We start from the raw sequence: 26,193 nt of genomic DNA, 5'->3' as shown, positions 1-26,193 counted from the left end.
ACAACGTAAACGGAATCAACACAGCAATGAAATCCCTACTACCGTGCTAGATGGTGTCGACACGAGGGGACGGATTTTTAAATTTATTTGAACGACGCCATGTTACTATACTTGTCCATTACAACGTACATGTAACAGAAGAAACACACAGTCCATGTCCTCGCTAGTGGACATAAACGATTTGAACCGTCAATGTGAACTAGATCAAGTATAGATCTTTACATAGGATCATATACGATGAATATGGATTACACAGTCTGTTTCAAAATACCGTCACCAATGTCGACACCATTTGACATCAAAATTTTGACAGTAAAAATATGTGTTATTGTTGTTGTCGTTTCATTGCTGTGGGAATCAATGATGCATTGAAATATTTTATTGACGTAATTGTATAGCGCTCAAAATTAATTTTCCAAGCGATCCAAATAAATGTAATCGATATGAAATTGATTTCTTAAGATCTTCGATTATTTCAACGTTTTTTTTTAAATGCTCTTCTGATTCTTCTACATTGAATGAATATATTTGAATTTATGTATATACCTTTTCGAACATACTTAAGCTGTACTTTTGAAAATTGACGTCTGAAATGTTGGCATGTTTACTGGTTAAGTTATAAACACATGTAAATAAAATAGACAACAGATGCGTGCCTTGCGTGTACAACATCTAAAGTGTTAGTTTTTTTTTCTCTCTTCAAAATGAAGACGAAACATTTTCTTTTTCTCATTTTCAACGACGCAAAGACTGCAGCCGGAACCGTTCCATTCAAAACAAATGAGACCGAGCACAAGAAGATAAGATAGAAAATATAAAGAAAATGTGTGCGAATATTCTCGACGACGAGAAATGTATGTGATCAAATAACAACAGTAGCTACAAACTGTAATGATATCTTCGAGAAAATTTCTAATAACATCAAAATAAACATTATTCGGCTGATAGATTAAGCTATCAAAACTTTTCCATTTTTTTTGCTTTCGTTTTCGCTCCACCTCCATAACTAAATTCCGACAGAAGCGGCAGCGAACATAGATAGAAACGTGTAGGCTCTTCTTTGTGCCACTTTCCCTCATTTCGTTATTTCGTTTCCGTTTCAGTTCAGCCAGCCTTCTTACTTTACGTTTCATTTAATGATATTGACTGAATTGTTTGCTCAGCAAGTACATAAAAGAAATGGTTTTTTTCGTTTTTTTTTCGCTCTAATGCCAAACACGAGAAAGGTGTGTTGCGAAGCGCACCCGATTTCAAAATTGCCAACACTCTTTGAAATTATTAAGAACGCATACATTCGCCGCCAATGTTTGTTGTGATATATATTTCAGCAACAGTATCAGCTAATCCAGTCTATGTATTTCGGATGGATATCCATCCGAGATATTTTAGAATATCTGGATATTTAACGCAACTGCACAGAGCTAGAGCTGTGTGCGTCGCACATATAATCTACGGTATGTCGCATTGTCGCTACATGTGTGGCACTTGATACACATATACGTCGCGGCAGACCGTAGATTCTATTTTCGACGCACACAGCTCTGGCACTGTGCAGTTGCGTTGAATATCCAGATATTCTAAAACATCTCGAATGGATATCTATCCGAAATACATAGACTGAGCTAATCCAACGATGTTCCCAATTTTTTTTTCACTCTGTCTTTCGCTGTCATGCTTTTCACTTGTCCTTTTGACGAAATTAAGGAAAGAAAATAAAACAAAAGTAGCTTTCCTTTTAATTGCGATTTCAACTCGTTTTCAAACAACCAACCAAGTCCACAACTGACTGAACGAAATTGGGACGAATAAGACCAGAAGAGAAAAAGAAAAACAAGATAGACGAAGAAGAAAAATAAAAATGAATTGTAAAATACTTTGTTGCAAATAATTCTTTCTAGACCGGAAGATCCATCCGAAGGAGAATTCGCCTTTGAAGGACGAACAAAGTAAAAACAAATGTAATAAGAATCGTCTAATGATAGCATATCCTCTTAGGAACTTTCTGAGGTGCAATATTTTCTTTTGAAGCTTCAGTTGATGAAATGATTAAAAACACACACACATAGAGTGGGAAAAAGAGGGGTCACTTTGCGCGAGAAAGGGAAAAAAATACAACCATAATGATTGTTCGCCGCCGGTCAACCGCTAATAAATAAATAATCAACTTTTATTGCCATTCCATTTGAAATCTCTTATTTTCGGCATTTCCAAAATGATTTGACCCTAATATTTTTAATTGCTTAGAATTGCTGAACAAAAATGCAAAGCATTTTTTTAAGCGATAATGTCGTGTACATTTATTTTATAGTCGTTTGTTCATTCGACAAAGTTTTAGAATATACATCGAAAACTAACGCTTTCAATTGCAATTAGAAGTATGTGCTAAGTTTGCACACTGCTAACCGTGTTTAGGCCATAAGAAGATCTCTGAACAAAGTCTGTGTGAGCAAAGAAGTGGAAAGTGCGTGAAAAATAAATTCCATGCACATAAACTAAGCAAACAATTTGAAATCGAATACTTTGCACTAGGCGTTTGACATTTCGTTTCTCTCTGATAATTTTTTTTTTCTTGTCAATTACCAAAATTGGGGCTGTGTACTCATAATTTTGCTACATAATTTTTTTTTCTTCAAAATTTATAGTTTCAATTAAGTAGGTAGTAGAGGAAGTGTAGGTAAGTGTAAAACATTTTGTGGATTTGATAATCCAAATTATGGATGCAAACACATTGCATAGTAACACATTATTTTCAAATTATAGTAACAGAGTTGGTGCAGTAAAAAATCCACAAAAACGTCAAATTATGGCCTTGGATTAAAAAAAAACAGAGAGGAACGAAATCCGACAAGCCCACTTTGACAAGCCTACCTTGTATGTGTGTTCATTTCAAGTATATGAACCTTATTGTGAAATCGGAGACCTTGATTTCTGTTCCTAATTATTTGTGCCTGTTTATTATCATTTTTTTTTCTCGTTGTTTCTCGGTAACGTTAATCGAATCTATGGCACACCGTAAACTGAGTAGCGCAGTGAGAGCAAATGAGTGACGATAGCAGAGAGAAATGTGGAAATGGCTATTCAAACAAATAAACTTTACAAGATAATTAACTATGTCAAATGGCAATATTCTGAGTGACTGCTAATTTTAGTAGTTTGAGCTGTTGTTGGTAAGGATTCTCTCTGAAATCATTTCTGACACTGCTGCTCGACATTACTATATTTTAAATACAGAAAATATTCATCATAACAACAAAAATTTTCGACCAAGCTAAAACCATTCATTTTCTAGCAAAATCTTTATACCAATACTTTTCGGCCGGTGTTGACTTTCCAAATCATTCTCTGATTACTACAGTAAAAAAAAGACTTTCACGTTCGTCTTATTTCTCAAAAAGTTGTTGGTATAAATCTAATTTAATAAGATAAGTGCCAAAAGAGAAAAAAAAAACGGAAAAAAGGGAGAGAACAAGTGATATAAATAAAATACGAAAATTAACGACGGATATTCGTCGCAAAATGATAATACCATAGTAACCAAAACATCAAATACCATTTCGACACCTTCGCTTTCGTATTGCCACGATGATAAATTCAAAATAACGAAACTAACATTAACACAAAATTACGCACAAAATGAGATTTAATGAGCAACAACAATACCAAGAAAATTCCAAATGACGCATTTTTATTGGAAATAACAAGTGGGCCGCATCATTTTTACAAGAGTTTTTTTCTACTTACTTACTTATGCGTATATACTTGCGTTTATTTACTTTTTTTTTAATGAAGTACGTATGAATGGTTGCTATTGTGTCAGAAATTCGGTATAAATTCTTAATGATTTGGCCAGATTTTTGCAGCTTATTTTCTTCGCTTTGTTTTATTTTTGTTCTTGTTTACGCAAGTAACATTCAGATTGATCTAAATGGAATATTCAATTCGATTACAATATATGACACCATTATAATAAATACACTCCAATTACAGAGCACAAATATTGTCTAACAAAAAAACCTTGATATCATTGAAATATGGAAAGAGACTGACCAATCTCATTCAAATCGATTTATTTGTTTAATTTATTGACATGGTTCTTTTTTTGGCAATTTTATAGCATACGCATCAACAATCAGCATACGATAACAACCAATACATTTGTAATGAATTTTCATGGACATCTAAAAAATACGCAGTTTCTCTTACATAAAGTTAAGGGAATAATAAATGTAAATTTATACAGGGTGTCTCATATACGTGGGCCACTACTGACGGTATAAATTTCGTTTTTATTTTTTGTTGGTATAATTTTTAAAAATCTACTGCGATAGAAATTTGGGAAATAAATTTCTACGAATTTCTATCGGAGTAGATTTTTGAAAACTATACCAACAAAAGAGAAAAACGAAATTTACACCGTCAGTAGTGGCCCACTTATATGAGACACCCTGTATATACAGAAATGTTCGGTTTGCACATGGAACGGATCAAAATTTATTAAGGTTAGCATTATGCATGTAGTAAAATTGAACAAATAATGATGAAATAATTTCATTGAAACAAATGTCAAATGAATCCAAACAAGTATGAAATAGGTATATTAAAATGGTGCGTTATTATTGTTGAAATGTTACGAGTCTTACGAAACTTGGTTGGTTGATACATAAGCATGCCTAAGTCAATATAAGCATGAATATATTTGGATATAAAATAAAAGGTGATTGCATACAATGAAACAAATGATATACAAATGATTTAGTTGGCTGAAGCGAAGAAAGTAATTCGGTCGATATTTAAAGAGAAATCTGTTGGAATTACGTTGCCATAGCCAACAGCAGCCTTGAAGGTAAATCGAGAACGATTGAGTGTGATGTTCAAGTGGGTACGAGAGAGGAGAGGATAGATGTACTAACCGTACCACATTCGGAAAGTGAATTGCGTATGGGAAAAATGTTGAAGCGGACAAAAATCACTATGGAAATCAAACCGTTGCTTAGCTACAAATACGAGATTGAAAATACAATATAATACAGAGTTCTTTTTTTCGACATGAATTGCATACACTGGAAATTCATATAATTTGTCAACAACAATAGAACGGCTCTTATGTATCATCACAATAAAACACACATATATTGAGCGACCGAATAAATGAGCCAGGACGAATGCTATTCTACCTCTTTTTCTGTAAGCTTCCTTCGCTTTGTGTGTTATTCTTTTGATGCGGTGACATGGCGTTTGTAAAATATTACAATAAAAAAAAAACTAGAGAATGAATGCCCGAAGAAGAAAAAATCGTTGAATGACGGCCATCGTGTTTGTCACCGTGTGCTATGCTTGTTACATTAAAATTGTTACAGGTACATGTTTGTCACTTTTTTTCGATTCAATTTATGTTCGAATGTCACACAGATAATATTACAATACAAACGCATTTAAGTGAAGCAGAAAATACGCACATTTTTTTTCACTTTGCATTGAATTTTCGACTTGTGACATTCCATAATAATGGCCAATATTGAAAAATAGTGTAAAAACACGTGAGCGGAAGGAGAGTGTAAACCCCTGAAAATAATTTAATCATTCGTAAAATTTACTTTCCCGCAAAAGTCTGAAAATGTGACTGAAATCTTTTTCTTTTGCTCTTCAGTTTTTGTTATGAGGATCCTTTGGAATGAAGCTTTGAAAGTGTGGTCCTTTTTTACTTTTCAAAGGTGATTGAAAATATATGAGTCATTGATATGTGCTATTGGTATTTTACATTTTCTCGTCGATAGTATTCTATTTTCTGAAGATTGGGAACCCCCTAAGTTATTCCATCATTCCCATATGTGATCAGTAACAAAAAACGAAATAAAATATCAAAATAAAAATAAAAATCAAAGAAGCCTCAAAGAAAAAAATTAACCATTCTATATTTTTATGAATTTTCAAAAACCTATCAATGTGCAGTAACCGTCACCGATCACCCTCGTATTTGTATCCATTAATTTCGTGTGAAAAGCATGAACCAAAAGTGAAATGGGATAAAAAAGAAAAACGTGATAGAATGCGACCGAGAAAGAAATATTACTTTCGATTATTCAAATTACACATTAATTTCCTTTTTCCCGGTGGTTTTAATTAATGGTCTAATTATAGTCACTGCGAAAATGTGTTCGAACACAGTCACAACACATCGAAATAAAGAAATAGAGAGAATGTTGACTAGTCCAGGCTCGGCATATTGAGTGATGTACATTTGTGCGATGTTCGCGTTTACATTTTATCAATGCTATGCGCATGAATTTCAAGCATCTTGAATGGAATTTCCCGTTCATATAATAAACATTTGTCAGCGCATTCTCATCAATTCCGTTTGCCAATCAGTTTTAAACTGAATTTTCCCTGAAAATTCAAAGTAATAAAAATGTTTTCCAATTATTTTCGACATTGATCTTTTTCCTTTGCCACACCACCTTTCCTTTCGTATCAATGGTTACAGCATTGCCCATCTCATTTTCTAGTTCAATTTCTCTGGCTTACTTGTCGTCTCTCTTTCTCTGTTTCTACATCCATTTTCTCTTTGATGTTATATGAATAACAAATGCATAAGGATCAACCAAATGAACTTTAGCTAACTCAAGAGAACATCATTATATTTTCTTTTCTGCGTTTTGCTCGTCTTTTTGTGTTTGTTTGAATGTAAAATTTATTTTTCCACACTGATGAACTGAATCGCATTGTATAGTATAAGTTTGCCATTGGATTAGCGAATAATTTGTGTCACAACTCACAACATAAATCCGTTGCGCTACTTGGCTTCTTCTTCTTCTTTTTTTTCGTCTTTTTGCATACTTTTCTCGTTGTGATGGCTTGCGTGAGCAACGAAATATTAATCTTGGAACATTTTTTTTTCACCGTTGTCGTATAACTGTTATTATTTCATGACAAAACCATGTTCATTGCTAACATCTACCGTCATGCAAACTACAACTAGTTTTCATAAAATATTGAAAAATCGCAAGCTGTTCGAATGTTGTTATTATCGAATGAAATGTACGTGAATGTCTCAAGATGTTCTACATATCGATAGCCTTCAATCATTGCATAATTTAGTACGATTTTCTTTACCTTTTGCACATATTTCCGGACCAATTTCCTTCCAATCATTGCGCTTCTCATTTTATGTTTCGTTGCTTGCGCGCACATTTCACGTATGATCAAAGGAATGTCGAATCAAACAACAGTAACAAAGGCTTCAATTTTTGTTTTTATTGCTGTTGGAAATAAAGAAATACAACAACAACCGCAAGAGAATACAGGTAAATAAATTGAACTAGAAGTCAATATTGTATGGAAAATGATTCAACGAAATTATTATTCTTTATTCCAAATGTTCAACCCGTGTGGTACGTTTAATAGTTGGAGTTTGAGTGTGAGCATGTGTGTGTGTATTCGATGTTATGAGTGGTTTCAATAAATTAATTTGGATGATGAGTTCAATTGTTTCACAGTTCACTTAGCGTGGTCTATATCATGTACGATTCCACTCATCAGCGGTCAACAATTGACATATCTGTTGAAGTGTTGCAATCAAATACTAATTTAGTAGAAAGTCAATACAATTAACCATTCAATTGAATTTGGAAGATAACATGGAAATCAATTTATCGTTAAAAAAGATAGTACCCAAAGTTAAAACGATTTTCTTTTATGTTCGACGTTTATTTTGTGGTATCGTTCGTTTTGAATACTGCATATATTTTATACAAGTCAACGTATGTCTTCGATTTTATGTTCAGGCCATAATACAGTTAAAAAAGCCATGCATAATATTGAACAAAGTGATGTCTTTAATATTGTGGCAATTTCGTCGTCGTTATGTGGAATATTTTGGTGTTTTGTGTGTGTGTGTGTGTGTGACTGTCTGTCATTACCCTTATTTGTTGAGTTCGATTTTAGTGTGGCATGTCATTCAAACTAAAACTACAAATGCTATCATTTGTTTTTGCCCCCCTTTAAAACATATTCCAAATTAATGAACTAAACAACACATACAAGCCACTTACAACATTGCACAAAACCGACAAAAAAAACGCACTCACAATCAAATAAAATAACTTGTATTATACCAATTAACGTGTATACCTGTGAAAGTGGTCGATATGCTGTACCTGTATCTTTTACTGTGTATGCTGATGAATATGGCCGAATGTGTCCAATGTGAATGGCGAACACCCTCACTCACTCGTTCGCCCATTTGTTCGCTTATTCTCCCTTTCTCTCACAATACCGATGCACGTATATATAGAATTTTGTATATAAAATGGTCTAATTAGTCCATAAATAGCAAACCACGAGTAATTACAATTTTCGTGGTTGAATTCCATTACATTAATTAGTTTCATATAACATTTAAATATGCATGCAGTTTAGTAGTGGTTCATTCGATATGTGTCCATGGCCAGGTTGCCACATACTTTCTCACTCATTCTATCTGTCTGTCTGTCTCTCGTTCTCGTTCGTTTTTCACTTACTACCACCCACTGACGGGCACATCGGTCAGAACAAGTGTCTGTCTGCATTTTAGTGTGCATGTGTCTGTTTGTGCATGTGGGTGTGTGTGTGTGTGTGTGTGTTTGTTTCGAAAAGCAAGTGATAAGAGTGGAGCCGATGCCAAATTAGGTTTTTTGCAATGTGAACGATTGTGTTGCTTTTGTTTTTGTGTTTAGTCGTTTAGTCTTATTCGGTTAAGCTCATTTTCGTGTACATGATCTGAAAATCGGCAAAATGTTTTAGTTAGTGTATTCATCGTATATAGTTTGTGTATAAACGCACAATATTTCACTCATTTCAATAGCAAGATGCACGCAACAACTATGTAAACGATTATACGAATTATATAACACTTGCTTGTTAATGAAATGGCATCGACATTTTATCATCACCATTTGATCATGCATGGGTCTTCTTTTCCATAGCCGATCCAAAGCCCAAACTTAAAAGTTCAATATTATGAATAGGAAAAATGAGCTCCAAAAATTAGCCAACGGTTAAAATGCAAATTTGTGTTAATGTGCATTACATTTTCATTTTCGAAACAGACAAATTTACAAAAAAAAAATTCCCATTCTCACTCTCGACTCCTCGGACACTTTTCACAATACATTGTGATTTTAAACATTGTTTCATTAACGCAGTTCGACAATTTGTAGAAGAATGCAATGGGAAAGAAAATGTTGTAATTTAATGAGTGCGCTCATTTCCAGGTCACGAATTTTTAAAATCCGTTTCACAATTGTAAAATCGCATCAAATTTTTACGCGCTAGAGAATTTTTGCTATGACTAATGCTTTTAATTATGTGCTTCACTGCAACTAATTATCTGACATGTCAACAGTTTAATATTCAAATTTTTGAGAGCACCAGAGAATGAAAACGCAACCAAATGCAAATTAAATAAACTTTATTACATGAAAAACTTTGTGTTGAATGATTCGATGCAATCAAATAGATGCGGCTGTCTTTTGTTAATGTGCTACACATTAGAAGCAATATTCTTCATTGATATTTTGAATTCCAACATGCTTCATTGTTATTGAATGGTCAGTATCTCTGCGACAGCTGAACATATTCGGCTGAACAATTTGAGTAGCGCAATTACTGTGATCTGTGATACAACACAGACCCAATCAGTTTCGATTGTTACGCATACATACTGCTTGCGGTGTTGAAATTGCTCAGATTCTCTGCGAATTCGTATCAAAGTAAATAAAAAAAAGAACCTAATAAATTTTTTACCCTCTCCATACATAGCAGCATATTACTGTACTGTACTGATATAGACAAAAAATCCTAAATATTGAGGATATCATGAAAATCCATGGCAAAAGACCATTTTCATTGAGTGAAACAGTACTGTGGTAGCTGCGATATTCATATCCGATACTATGAACTAACTTAAGCAAACAAATGGATAAGCCTGTGAAAATGTTCTTTAAAAATTCAGGCACCCTCCGGTAGAATGTGAGAAATAAAAATCAATAAAAAAAAAATCATGCTCTCATTGACCCCAAGCCTATCTCGTTGGTGTAGAGCAGGCTCAAATCAATATAATTTATTTGTTGAACCTCTTCACGATGAGACTTCATACAAATTCTGGCACGGTTCTTAAATCTAATTAGCTTTTGCATTTGCATTTTCAATCAAAACACATACAAAAAAATAGTCACGCACGATGAATTTTAATATTAGATTGGCTAGTGTATTGTAAAATGCATATATTTGTTTTATTGATGATTTTTTATGGATGTTTGACCGATTTATGGCGTTGACATGGATGTTTTTAAAAATCAAATATATATCATATAATTCAATATAACTCAATGGACGTCCTTTGCCCAGGATGTCACGACTATTGTAATGAGGTATATGAATTATATTGTGTTTTGCACACACTCGACTACATCAAGCTATAAATATAGGCGGGCCGCCTCTTGATTTAAATATTATCGAATGAAAAAGTGTATGTGTGTGTTAATTTGCTGATTTCCGAGGTATTTTCCCACGAAACCAATCACAAATGCAAAACAAGAATGAAAATTGATATTTTGCATGAAACGAGATGCAAACGAAAATAACAGAGAAAAAAACAATACATACACCCAAGAGTCGAATGTAATAAAAAAAATGCTTCGCTATGCAATCGTTTATGGACCAAACATAATTTTAATGGATTCACAATGCACTTGATACGTTCAGTCGAGGCTCGTGCAGCGATAAGCACAATTTTCTGGCAATAAATAGCCCATGAATAAATTATACACAAGATGTAATTGAAAAGTTGCAAAAATGAGTGTATTCCGTTGAGCATGAGGAGCGAAAACGTGCGGGCACACACAGCCAAACGAACGAAAAATCGAGAGATGTTATTGCATGTGTGCATCGGTCCGATACCATTTTTATCTGTGAAACAGTTGGCTGGTGTGATGCCACCAAACGATATACATAGATGTGACAAATTTTGTGCATTGTGTTTTATATCCGTGTGCAGCACTTGAGCCATTGAAACGAAAACGTTTCATTCATTCATATAGAGAATATTGAATGAAAAAAGCGAAGCTAAAACTCCATTTTTATTTTTACTTTATTCCGCTGCCGTCATCAGCACCACGCCATCATCACTTCCACCACCGTTATGATCATGTTGAATGGCGCTGAGCCAGAATGTATTCGCTCAGGCAACTCATGTGGCAAACGGAGTTGCTGCGATAGAAAGGAGAAGAGATAGAGAGAGAAAGAGAGAGAGAAATACGAATAAAAACGAGAACCTCAACTCAACACTAAATACACGATAAATGATTCATTCAATTCAATTGCTTGAGTAAATTTTCAAATAAGTTTTAATATTGCATTGAAATTATGTACATCGTATTCAACAGGTTTCACATTTGGCATTGCTTGGCATTGAGAGATGTATGTGCTATACGCCCTCGTTCGTTGCCAGAATGCATGAACAAAGATTTTGTAAAATGTGCTTTAACAAGTCTGATTCGGTTTCATGTAAGCGCGCCCGTTTTTGCCTATCCAATTGCTTGTTGTTGAAGCTCCGTGCCAGAGGTGGAGACAAGAGAGAGAGAGAGAGAGAGAGAGAGAGAGAGAGAGAGAGAGCAGGAAAAAGAATGTAAAGAGATACAGAGAAAAAAGAGGATGAATAGGGAATAAGAATCCCATTTCTATGATTCAAAATATGTTACCAGCCGATGTAGTGGCGGCGCTTATCCTTGTTCACTTTTCTGCACTCCAATGTTGTACAAGAATCATATCGAGATCGTCATCACTTTTAAAGTTTCAAAGGGAATCACAGTTCCATTCGAACGGACTTTTCGAAAGCGGCTCCCATTCTCTCTGCAATTTCCTTTCTCGCAATATAGTGTATTGCATGCCAAATGCAATGGAATTCTTCGAAACTATTTTTGTTCACTACCGTGAATTCGCTGGTTACTATCTTGTCTTTTATCTTTAATGTAGCACACAATTTATTGAAGGCTTGCCGGTTATTTGCAACCACTTAACAACAGAAGTAAGAAAAAATACATTTGAAGTAAATAAATTTCCCTAAGTGGCACATTTGAACCACCTACACGTTGAAAATACGAAGAAAACCGATTCCCATTTGGAAAGTTTCACAAGAATATTCGAATGCTCAAATAAATGGCATCTTGTTGCACAAAACTAAATAAATAACAACACAATTTAAATTGCCATTCACGTACAGCTTGTACACGACAGAAAAAACCCTATGGAAATATATAATTGATTGCCTCTTACCACCGGCCCTACTCCCCACTCCCCAACTCTTTAAACAAACAAAAAAATTATGGTGAATTTATTCATTTGATATTCGTTGAATAATAACAGAAATACAGTGATTGTCTGCTAATGAATTTCTGTATTGCTTTCACAGTGAGCCAACTTCACGGGATGATTGCTTGATTAGTGGTGTCATTTTGTTTATTGAAAAATATAATTAAAAATTTATTTTAAATTATTTTTCATTGAAATCTTAGATAATAATTAATTACAATATTTTCAAAACATACAATTGATATGCGTCAATTAATAAGTGGTCAAAGAAATTTGTTTTATTATGATTGCATCAGAGATTTTAATGAACTCATGCAACCCATTACATGTTTCATTTAAATTTCAATGAAATTGCACATCAATATGCTTTCACTTTTCGAAAGGAGAAGAAGAAGAAACTCATTTGCATAAAGCCATCTGAATATTTTGCTCAACTACAAATATGAATTTCATCGTTTTTTTTCTTTTCGTTTGCATTTCATTCGATCAAAAAATTAATGGTATATGTAAGAATGATTAATAAGGAATGTTCATTGATTTAAAACGATTTATGATTGTCTCTTTATGCGTATTTGTCTGCGATATTAAATTTTGATTACGATTTATCTTGTTGTTCGTTCGAATCGGAGAAAAGAATCTGCATTTGAATAATTAAAGAGTTCTTCAAAGGAAATCGCGCACATTTTTTGGCGAATACCAGAGCAAAAAAGGAGATCCGAAAGGTATTTTGAAATGTGATGTTGAATACAAAATGCCAGAGGCGCATTCAATATTCCGATATCCATGATGCATAGTCACAGTTTGAAAAGTGAGCATTCAAAGTGTACGGTCAAGAAAATCCATTTATCATCAATACCTAGATCAATACGAACAACATTCTTTGTGACATTCTTTTTTAATGGAGTATTGAGTTTTGATGAAAATGTCAAGTTGAAATTAGGTAAGCGCATCCATATCCAAATAAAAATTGTTTCGTTTGAATGACATTTTTGGTTTACTTATTGACAGTATGATATCAAAAGAAATATTCCATATGGAATAAAGTGCATATTATACATGGCGTGTTTCAAAAGTGTCCAAACTTTTTAGAGAATAATCCAAACTTTTGGTTTTTAGTATCAAATGATAATATCCACAGGTCACCTTATTCTTATATCTTCTGTTTTTTGCCAAAAATATGCCATAATATAATAAGGAGGTGGATGTACGCACTATTCGATCAATGAAATTACTTTGAATATCGCCAAATAAAGGAGCCATTGCGTTCAATTATTTTGATTCAATGATTTTGTGTGAAAATTTCGGATATTTTTGGAACAGATAAAGTAAGTAAGTATATGACCGCTCCCAAGTCTTCAAATAACGGACAAAGGACTTTGTTTCGTATTTCTTGTTCTTTTTTTCATTTAATGCCCAAAATATTGAAAGAGTTTGCGAAATGGAATGATATCAAAAGTGGAAAATAATCAAGAAAACAGATATCGGCAAAAATGTTGACGAATGAGAAAAGAAAATTAATGGGAAAGAATTTGTTGAATATTCGTATAAATATTTTGAACGTATGTGGAATGGAAAAAAGAAGACGATGATGTCAAACATAAAGAGCTATAGTATCATATAATTTTCTTATAAGTCAACATAAAGAAAGACACAGAATTAGCACACATTATATGTTCAAACCTCCACAGCAATACACACAAAATGACAAGGGTTTGACAAAATTGACGATTTGGGAATAAACAACCGCTCAGACATTGAGAATTCCACTCGATAAAATACAGATAGTGCAAACGCGTCTGTACAATTTGAATTGTGCAGATTGTGTTGTCTTCCATCAAAGAATGAAATGAAATGAATGTGAAGAAAAGGAATGAATAAAAAGAAAAGCACACAGCAAGTGAGAAGCAACAAACACAAAATGAGGAATCCAAATGGCCAGCAATTCGGACTACTTTGGCATTTAATGCGTTTTACTTTGTTTTCAACCCGAATCAAACATATATATATATATAATATATATATTGCTTACAGCAGCTATTTTTGCTCTTTTCTTTTTGGTGTTTTTTTCTTGTTTTGTCGATCAGTCTTACAGTCGGTCATTCACGCACATTCAAACACATGCGCACTTACCGATGCATACAAAAGAATTACTTACTTAGAGAGTAAATTATGAACGGTATCATGATTCGGTACATTTACTCAGATTCACGTATGTGCCGGCTATAGATCTAACATTCAGATTGGTCAAGTTTACAAATTCGTTTATGCTTTCGTTTATACCTGATCAATTTTAATGTCGTTCCCCATGGTGAGTTCAGCACTTTTCTCTCTCTCTCTCTCTCTCTCGCTCCCTACAATTTGGCGGTAACCTTTTAAAATACATTTTCCTCTGACTTTGTATTTATCTCACTTTTACACGTGATATTTTTGCAAGCCGCACAACACATTGTATAGACCCGGGTATGAACAAGAATAACATTCGAATTGCCAGACAAATTGTAACGAAATATCAAATCGAATAACATTCTCATCGGCCATGTAACTAAAAGCAAGCAATCAATTTCTTTTGTTAGATGGACTGGTGCTCGGGATGTGTGTGCGTATTTTTTTGTTCTCCAATGGATGCAATGTGTGGTTCAAATATGTCAGTTGATATGCTTTTATATTTGAAGTGTGTATGCTGTGTGGTTGTGTTGAAATTAATTCAAATTTCAGTGTATCAAGTAAATGTGAACTTTCACCAAAAGCCGCTAGGGCCAATGTTAGTGGCGATTATTATGAGAGCGACAACAATGTTACTGGAATATATAGGATATTGCGTGAATATCATATGGGGTTATAAACGTGGCCATGGCATAACTGTATTGGCAAAGAATACGTGCGCTATCGTCGTCCATCGTTCGCCGTCATCATTGCCATCATCATCATCGTTCGTTTTCCGCCCAATACAATGACCCGGCCAAACCGAACTATAAATTTATGCAGAATAAACGAATGAGATTTTCAATGGCCATGAATAAGCTGTTAATGAATACAGCTCTATGCGTGTTGGACAAATGCCGGAAATATCATTCTCGCAATAGATGTATGACATAGGCATCGTCACTAGCATAAATGCACAAAAAGTAAATAAATTACGAACAAATCAAGTGCCAGCAAGTCGATATTTAACGTGACACCTAGATCTGTTCATACGGTTTACGTGAATCGTACGTATTTTGCGAGATATGTGACGATAAACATTTTAAGCCGGTTGTTCGTGATGACCATTGCTTCAGAAAACTCAATGATAACCAACCGAAAATCTCGAAAAGGGAATAGATGATTGTCCAGAGGGAAAGCGGAAAATAGAAAGGTTGACAGCATGGAATGTCGATGCATGCATTTACGCCCTTACATCATTTACGTGACCTTTTTTCATTTTATGTGACTTAGTAGCCTCATTTCAAGACATTGTAACCAGTTACCGTTTTTTACAAAATCAAGTCAGGAAATCGCTTAAATCGGTTAATTTGATTGATTTCCAAGTCAAAATGCATACAAAAATCTGGGTCATCTCTCTATTAAACATATGAAATTATGATTCACCCTTTTTTTGACATTTTCAAATGCTCTACGAAAATACAAATGAACGCACATGTATGTTATTAGGTCGATTCAGCTGAGAAAAGAAAAACGAATCAATAAAATGATAATAATGTAACGTACATGTATTGAGGAAAATGTCATACACTTTTACATAAGAAATCTGCATATATGATTAATGACATCCGCTGAAAAAAAGAGCTTGTTTGAACGGAGCCACATTATGTCATCTCTTGTACAGAAAGGAAAGTCTATCAATTCAATTCAAAAACCTACTTGATATTCATGAATGCTAAACTTATTAAACATTTGTCCTGTCATGTCCTGTCATCCACACTGATTAAGATAAGAATTTGCTTAAACAACGCTTTTTTCTATTTACATGAAACACATCTTGATTTAGTTTTTTAGGTTTCATTTTTTTTTCTTTTCTTTCTAAACGAACTGTGCATGTGAATGAAAGCCTTTTTCGAAAATATTTCGACAAAAAGCAAGCAAATTCAAAAAATACACACAGATTTTTTGATGCCACACAAAAATGTAATGAGATCAAACACTTGATGTAAACTCTAATGAGGTAGGCTGTAGCCGCTATACGGTAATTGGAAAAATTACAGATTTACCTTCACATTTACCAATACAAAAAATTCTGTGGACTTTCCCAAATTCAAACGAACTTTGATACGATTTCTCGTAATGATGAAAAAAACTGAATGCTTCAACTGTTCTGATGAATTTTGAGTGATGGTTTTGAAATAAGCTTTTGTGGATTTGAGTACATTGAATTCGTTTGTAGCCAATATACCAAGCACGTCGATCACTGACCAATTACGGTATATTATTTCGCCTTTTATAAAAATCTTTCCTGAAATTTATTTTCAATTCGTTAAGATTCGCCAAACTATCTCAACTAAATCTCTTTGAATTTTGTTTGTTTCAGACAGATGATTTTTCAGAGCGCTTATGCTTATGGCATCACAATCTGAATTTCAAAGTCAATGGAAAAGTTCATTTGTTTTAAATTATGCACTGTGCTGAAAGGAAGTGCACTGGATGCTTTAAAGTGCACTGGATGTTACTCGAGTAATATTAAAACAATTTGAGAAAGAAGAAATGAATAATTTTAAATTTCACTTCTAGAAACAGTTCACGTACTTTCGCTACTAACTCATAGTTACTAAGTTCGCAGTCCATCCAAATCGAGTGAAAGTTGGTAGCGATTTTTCCCCTCTATATTCTCTATAGAAGAAATGGCATTGAATGTTCTTCGTTCGGCTTACGAGCTAAGATTTCGGAAAGTAAAAATCACTTAATTTCATAACAATTGAAGGAGGTAGAGATAATGTTAAACATTATTCATTGAATTATATGCCAAATATGCAATAACATATTGATTTGATTGAACATAATGCATCAATCGTCCATACCTTTCTAATTTCAGTAAATAAATAACAATTAAATTTTGTTGAAAGGTGTTCTATATACACATTGTCTGTGCATTCGTATCAGCAATGCCATCGATCAGTTCAGCTGTTGTAAACATTTTTCATCCAATAAATCGAAGCCACAGCAAAATTGATAAATACTTTCCGTAATTGTTATTGCTTCTCCATGTCCATAAATCAAAGCGCGCTTAAATTCAAATCTTTGATATGAATAGATTTCAGAACTGTGTAAAAAACCATAATCAATTATATCGGTTTTGTAATATAGTACGAATATTGGATATTGAAATGCATAATTCAATTGCTGTGTTCATGTGCCCCTTTCGAGCTTGCGGTAAAATAGTCGAATATAAAAATGCTGGAACGTATAGTCGTGCAAATAGATTCGTACGTAGCCATGGTGATGAAACTACGCTTTAAAGATAATAAACTGAGAGTTATTTAATTTCATTCTTTTCTGTGTATCACCGGTCTATGTGTTCGTGTGTGTGAATGCGTTTGTGTATTGAATCAGTTTTAGTTGGGTTTGTTGCGATAATTTTTTTTTTGTTGGCGTTTTCATTTCATAAATTTTTGCTTTGTTTTATGTTGATGGATTTTCTGGTTGCTGGCGCTATGCATGTACTTTCACTATAAATTCATCCATCTGGAACAAGCCATAAAAAGTGTGTGCAATAATTTTTCAAAGTCTCTTCTATTTTTTTTTATATTTCATTTTGCTTGCGCGTGGTATTTATACACATATATTCCGTTGGTTTGTGTGAGTGTGTGTGTTTTTTTCCTGGTCGTGCATCGTCTATTATTTTTCGTTCAAGCAGCCCAAACACATTCAGTTAAACGATTTTATTCGTTGTGTGAATAATAAAAGTTTCTTGTCATCGTCGACACTGGGCGTTCGACTGGGTTCACACTTCATGCGCTTATCGTTTTCAGTACGTGTTGTCCGCTTACTCAACTGGCAAAGTTCATCATCTCTTTTACTCTGCATTTTTCAGTTATATATTATTTGCCCGTGCACAAAAACAGCAGCACTAGCAGCAATAGCAATCATCAGCGGCACATCGATTTGTCAATCCCCACATTCCCGTCCACTGTCATAATATATAAAGAGAATAGAAGTATGAGAGTATGGTTCGCCGATGGTTTGTCTCAAATGGCAATGAACGTTTGCACTTACAATAAAATTCATTGTTCCATAACATGAGAAGCGTCAATGTTGACATCAAATATTTTAACAACACGCCAAATGCTGAATTGCACTGTGATTTCTTGAAGTACGAGTTTGCCGCCATTGCAATTCCATATACATTTGAATTTCAACTAAATGGCAATAATTCATACAACTGGACACAAGAGCGCCTCATTTTTAACAACATAATCGGCATCTTTATCATTACCTTTATTATCATCAACAGATGAAACTGATCCATAATTCGTTCATGTTCATGAATCAACTAGAAAATTAGGCGAGATATTACTCATATCGAGTTGGTATTTTAATTGCTTTTGAATATTTCAATTTTGATGCGTCATTCTCTCACTCTCAGATATGAACGCAATTTTTTTTAAATTTTAAATAAATGAAAACTTTGACGTCGTGATATGTACACTTGTGTTCAATAAGATGTGACATGCTTGACGTTTATTTGCAATATGGGTATTTTTTAATGGAAACAAACTGTCAAGCATGAGAGATTCTTTTTTTTTTTGAAAATAAGTATGCTTATATGTATTTGCGATATCGCCATCTACAAATTGAATTGAATGAATATCCATTTAATAATGTAATGCAATAGAATGAAACACAAAACTGTCTGTCATTATTCAAATTCGCAGCATGACATTTCTTGTTTCTTGCGAGTTCAGTCATCAAGATGGCAGTTGGATCTCAATTGGAATTACTTTAACAAGGTCAACACACCCCATGTGTTTCATCGTGTAGCGATTTATTCATGACGCAACTGCAGACGTGTTCATTTATATATAAAACCTAGATCAAAAGATAAACTTTTTAATGAACATGCCTTCACGATGAACAGAGTTATTAGAACTCTGGCAAATAGTTTTTTTTCTCATTTGATGTTGTTCGAAATTGCAAAATAAAATCGGTGTCTACTTTGAACAGGGTGCCATATTTTATGTATACACACGCCAATGCACACAGACACAAATGCTGAAATTGATTCAATCTTTTTCGAACATTTTTTTTAATTTTAATTTTACAAACATGTAGAAATATATGGATTTTATCATAGAAAATGATGTGTAAACAGTAATTAATACTTTTAGCGTGTATTTCCCTTTGAATTGTTCTATAAAAAGCCACCAAAAGCTAATAAATTGTATTCAAATTAATAAAACATCAAGTTTTTAAAATGCAAATATGTTTTTGTATACATACTCTTTTAACGGTCGACATTTTACTTTGAACATTTTTTGTTGTTGTTGGTCGATGTGCGGTTTTGAACATCATTTGATTTAATGCTTTTTTGAGAAAACCAAAAGTTACAACAATAAAATGCGTTTAACCTTTCATAGAACTAAGCGATCTGCTGCACATAATGTTCACAGTTATGCGGCTTAAACGCTTGATTGCAATTCACAGTTTGAATGTGAAGCAAAAGTGAGCAAACATAAGTTGAAATACATACACAACAAATGGTAGACAAAAAAAAGAGAATGCCCAGCATCAAAGAGACAAAAGGTAAAAAAAACGTGAAAGAAAAACCGAAAAAAAAAAGTTTAAAATCAAATAGGAGCACTTTTTTGCTCAATTGAAATTATGTGCACATTATTCATTATTAAGTGTTTCAATGTACCCGTTCTCGTTCTCTCTCTCTCTCTCTCCCCTTCTCTTTTTGTTTAACTTTTACAGTTAGATCCTGGCAATATGGAGCTTAAAATGTTCGGTTAAAAAGAATTCAACCAATAAATGGTTGGTTGCAGAGCATCAATTTTAAAAGGGATATTTTCTGAGTTTTGATGACATTTTCAATATTAATTTTGTTCAGATTAAAGTTTGGAAAAGTCAATGAGAAAAAAACTGACCATTATTCGTATATGAAAATTATTTATTTTCGACGAAAAAATCAAAGAAAATTTATTCATAGGCAGGAGTGATTTCAAATTGTCACATAATGAAAGTCATCATTAAATTTATCGGTAAGACTGAGCACAACCAAAGAAGCATACGTAGAAATATACAAGTATAAATGGCCTAAATAGAAGAAGAAAAAAAAATGGAAAAAAGTTAATGGTGCTGTGAATAAACAACAGCAACGGTGAAAAAAAAAATACTGGCAAACGCCCCTCTACACTTAGCTTCATTTGAATTATTTATTAAATTCTTTTGTAGCTCGGCCACTCGTGCACTTTGCACAATGATGGGCACAAACACTTGCTTGTTGAATGCCATGAATTGCGAAATAATTTGGAATAAGTAGACTGGCATAAAGAAACAATTACTTAAAAGAGACAGTGAAAGAAACGAAGGCTGTGTTTTTTTCGACTTTTGCTAAAGGACATTTTCAGCGTTCGGTCGCTTTGTTTGCCTCACTATATTCTTTCATTTTGTTTCCCTTTTTTGGGTGCTAGTGCTGTTGTTGTTTTGTTTGCAACGTACTCATTCTCGTGCCAACTTTTGACTTTGTGCCATTTTTTTATATCTGTATATTCTAAGTGATTGCACTTCTTTTTTGGATATTCAGTTAGTTTGAAATATAAAAAAATATTCTCTCCGTCTTATTTTCGGTTTTTTTTTTCATTATATGATAACAGAAAAAAGCATTAAACAAACAAAAAAAAAACGGCAAAAAACACGAATCATTTGGAATTAAATATTCAAATGATGTTGAATTATAAAATAAGAATAAGCGCTACAAACCAAAGACAACAATTTAAATAATAAAATGAAGGAAAAATGACAAAGAACCGAAACGAAATGGCAACTGGCAGTTTATATAAGGCAAAAATGCAACCGATGATCAAAGAAAACTCAAAATTAATGAAACTCCATGACCATTTGAGTCTGACCGTCTCAAATATAAAAGAGAGCACGAGAGAGAAAAAAGACCGAAATGACCTATGTTTTTGTTGAAAATGGTATATAATCGGTAATTTTATTTTTTTATTTTCTGGCATTTATTATTCGCTAATTCATAATTGTGAGTTTGGCGGAGTCAATGTTTGCGATTCGAATATTTGTTGTATGGAAAAAGTTTTGACCAAAACATATAGATTCAAGCTGAAAGCAAAACAGTTGAAATGATGAAAGATGGTTAGAGAGCATAGCGGGCAAAATATATACCGTTTAACGTATGAAGTACGATGAATTTACAGCGTTTTTTCTCAACCGCCGTGCGATTGTACTATTTTTTTTCTCACGCTTATGCCCTATCCGCTATTATTCGTGGTTTAACAACTATTTAGAGTGGACATGTGTTCACAAGTTCTACCATTTACACCAAGTTATTCGTTCACATTATATCATCGAACTATAAATCAACAGCAAAGTTGATTCGTTTTTTCAGTTCAGTTGATTTCGTTGTTTTACATTTTGCGTCAGCATTTGCTTGTGCAGTTTTGTCACTATTGGAGTTTTACAACGCAATCCCGTTGGAAAAATAATTGCTTGCTACATCACTGACATCGCAAAAAAAATTCAAAACTATCGGCATAACAACAGAAAAAAAAACTCACCGAACAATGAATAATGTATTTTACAAATTCTATAGAAAGTCAAACTGAAATTCAACGAAAATTTCACATAAAAGCTCATTCCAGTGTAAATAAAATCGTAAAAAATGTATATTTGTCGTTTACTTTTTAAAAAAAAACATTTTTAAATGCTCAATTAAGCACTTTATTGCTCAGTTGGCATTGATCAGTGGGCATTAAATGGAAACGATGTCAAATATATAAAAACAATTAAGAGAAGGTAAGCAGTGCGTTTATAAGGTGAAAAATTATAATTTATAAATCAGAATTACAATGCGTGTGAAAGTGTATGAAAAACATCCACATTGCTCTTTTCCATGAGTATACAGAATTATGATCAAAACATATATGGCAACAAAATTTTTTTTTTGAGTGATGTGAAAATAGAGCGTTTTGAGAAATCTTTTGAAATACAGCATATTGCGACTGGACTGGACTGCGATTTGTTAAACATTTTTTCTTTCTTAGTTCGCTCATGCTGAAAATCTATTCAATGAAAATCTGTTATTGACACGTGTTGAAGTAAGTAAACACCAAATGAAAGTAACGAATAGAACAAGGGAGGGGCAGCTTCTGCTGTTGATATACATGGCCTGGCAAAATAAGTCAATAAACAAAAATCCATTAGTTTAAGATACATTTTTTGCTTGCTCAAAAATCCAGAAATAAATTGCAAACTCATTTGACATTTTCTTTCATCGATTGGACTCACAATGCGTCCATGGCATACCGTATATATAAATATATACACATACGTACAGTCGTCTTGTTTCGATTGAATGCTTGTGCACTCTTTATAAACCATTAAATTAGACGAAGCTTTTTCGGAAAATCTCTCCCAAATGAATACATGGCTTGGCCAATGGTTTTCAACTGCTTCTATTTCAACACACCGATTCGACCAACTCCATATTTTTGATGATAATCGACTTTACGATTCAATTAGATTTGATTGAATTAGAATAAGTTGCCCGGATTGTTGTTCTGAGGCGCATCTGAAGAGAAGCTTCTCCTATTGATAGCCATCGTTGTAAAACGAGAAAGAGAGAGAGAGAGCGAGTATGTTTGGTGTGTTTCTCTGTGTAGAAATGCAATTTATTCGATTTTGCAATTTACGATAGTCACCAAAGCAGCCGGTAATACTGTGTTAAGTTTTATGAACATTGAACAATAAAATGTTTGCACACTAACTACGCTCTCAACTCCCAGCGTTGAGACTCTGTGTCGCACTGGTTTGCGTCATTCAATTCATTGTCGGTGCATTTTTATAATTTTATTACGATCATAGTCGTGAGTGGTCTGCATATGTTTTGCCACCGGCTACATATGAACAATTCATTGCGAATTGTATGGCGGTGGGACAACGCACAGATTTTCAATTGGGCCCGTTGTTTTGTCTATACATTATTATGTAATCATAAATCTATACACGGGACCGGAGAATGAAAGAGAAAGAGCATTGTGGTAAAAAGCTGAAGCGATATACGAATCAAAATGGGTAACAAACGTATTACATACGTTCACTCAGACACACACACACACACATGCAGAGAGAGGGAGAGAAAGAGATTGAAACAAACAAAAAATGTGATGGTATCGAGAGAACGAAGTACCAAATGAAATTGAAAAAGAATCAGAGAACGACAACAGGCAATGAAAAGGAAAGACGAAACACCGACCGACAACTGAGCATAAAGACACGAAAAAGTGAAAAAAAGCACACACACACACACACGCATACACAACGAAAAGAAATGTAATTTATTTTACAATTTGTACCATCTGAAAAATGAATAAAACATTCATTCAGCTGGCAGTTTTTTCTCCCCGTTCTTTGTGCATTCCGTATCCTGCGTGTTATCTTCAGTCAGCTTGTTTCGTTTCGAAAATTTTATTTCAATTTTATTTTTCTGTGTGTTTTTTATTCTCTTCTACTTTTCGTTCTTTTGTTGTATTTGCTGTTATTTTTCGTTTCGATTTCGTGTCGATCTCGTTCCTTGTAATTTGTAATATGTATAGTGATGTATTTTCCATCTTTGTCTCTCCATCTATCGAATTTCTTCTTGTTCGAGCCGACGAAATATGTTTGTTGTTGCAATGTTCGATATCATTATTCAAGCATAGAAATGAGAAGACTGAACTGTTGCTGTGTGCATAGATTGGAATGAGTTGCCGTGCAACAAAACCAGAGCGTAGAAAATCAGCGCGAAAAAAAGTGTGACATGGAATTGAAGCAAAAGCACAAACGAAACAGGGTGAAAACACTGACATCGCATCGGAATGAGGTGAGAATAAATCGAACAAACGAATTTATTTTCAATAGATATTGAATAGAATGCTGCCTTTTAGTTGGACTCTATTGAATCCAAATTACCAACATTGAATCAGTCACTTGATTGTACCGGCTGCATTACGCAAACATAAATGTACTCATACATTTATTGTTTTAAAATGTGAACGACTTATGAATAGCAGAAAGTTGATGTGTTGCAAAATCGTTAAATTTGTTTCTTTTGTTTATGTCTCATCTCCATCTCTCACGTCGGTATTTCGACTTTGAACACTTTCTCGTATGTGAGTGTGTTATTATTTTTCTCTCGTTCTCTCTTCGACTCTCTTTTTCTCGTTTTTATTTTCGTATGTGACGGGGATGAGGTGAAAATACAGAATAGATTGCTGGTTGGCTTCTTGTTCGGACGGTTTTTTGTGTGTGCCGGAGTTTCTTTTGTGGCTGTTTTGTTACATATAACATGCAGAAAGAACGCACAGCACGGAGATAAATGTATACAAAAATCTATTTGGGCATGTTGAACGATTTGCTTTACATAATTAAATGGGAATTCTATTCAATTACATATTACTTTGATACAGCAACACAAGCGCCTGCTACAATACAATGTGCCGAACAACCAGCACCATAACGATATACTGAGAACGAATAAAAATAAAAGAAACACACAAAAAAAACAAGAGAAAGAGCGTTGAGCGGAGAGAAACACACACTGAAATGTAAAATCTAAACGGATGAATGATGAACGGCAAGACAACGTACGAAAGGCAAATTCTCCAAAGCCAGAGAGATTGAGAGACAGAGAGAGTGAGTGAGAGAGAAACGAGAACGAGAACCGACCATATTTCCTGTATTAGACGTGTTTTGCATAATTTTATTAAGTAAGCATTTTAAAATGATTTTAATTTGAATGGAAAACATTCACACATTCAAGTGGTTGTGCTCGGTTTGATTAGTATGCCGTCACTTTAAAACCAATTCGATTATTTTGCCCCCAAATACACGCGAGCTGAATTTCATTCATTTTTGTACCCGCAACCAGCGTTTCATTTTGATTTTGCATTTTTCTTTGGACATTTGATTTCCCACCATTACACACATGCATAGAAGGTATGGCGGCCTTTTTTCTGATATGTTTCGTTCAGTTTTTTTTGTGTTCGTCCACATGAGCAGAAACAGAGATAATCCAGGGTTTTTGCTTTTCAGGTGCATTCGCTGAAAATGAGCTCTAAAGTCTGATGAAGGCGATCCTTTCGACGAACATACATCACAGTTTATGGCGTCAAAAGAGAAAAAAGAGCGGACAAAAAGGGCCCCAAATCAAATGCACATTAAATTGTTGTTTTACTGTTTTATTGTGTTTGAAATCTCGAATCGAAAACAACAACAAAAGAAAAGAACTGGAGAAGAGAAAGTGAGAGTGGCAAAAGTAATAGAGAGAAAGAGAACGGAAGAGGGAGTCAAGTAAAGCAAATGCTTATTAATCCCACAACGAATTGTTGACTGAAGAACATTCATTATTTGCTTTGAAACCGTCGAATCCAATCGTAACAAATTCATGTTCATTTCACTGGAAAATCTTTTACATACGAGAAATTGAAAATGGCGTGTAACATACTGCACAAAGCGCACATCACTGTTTTACAGAATTCTTCGAATTATTTGAATTTGCAACATAATTTGTTATTGGCTCAAGCGCACATTGATTAGCAATGGAAAAGAAATGCGTTCGGTTTTTTTTCTTCTTTTCATTTTGTACCGTGTGTTTTCTTTCATCATTGTAAAATTGAATTGAGTGAAGCAATGCTTGTA

Source organism: Contarinia nasturtii, unplaced genomic scaffold (genome assembly GCF_009176525.2).
Source record: "Contarinia nasturtii isolate CC-2019 unplaced genomic scaffold, AAFC_CNas_1.1 Cnas_scaffold_414, whole genome shotgun sequence".
Lineage (NCBI taxonomy): Eukaryota > Metazoa > Arthropoda > Insecta > Diptera > Cecidomyiidae > Contarinia > Contarinia nasturtii.
The sequence above is the reverse complement of the archived record's forward strand: the minus strand, read 5'-3'. Positions refer to the sequence as shown.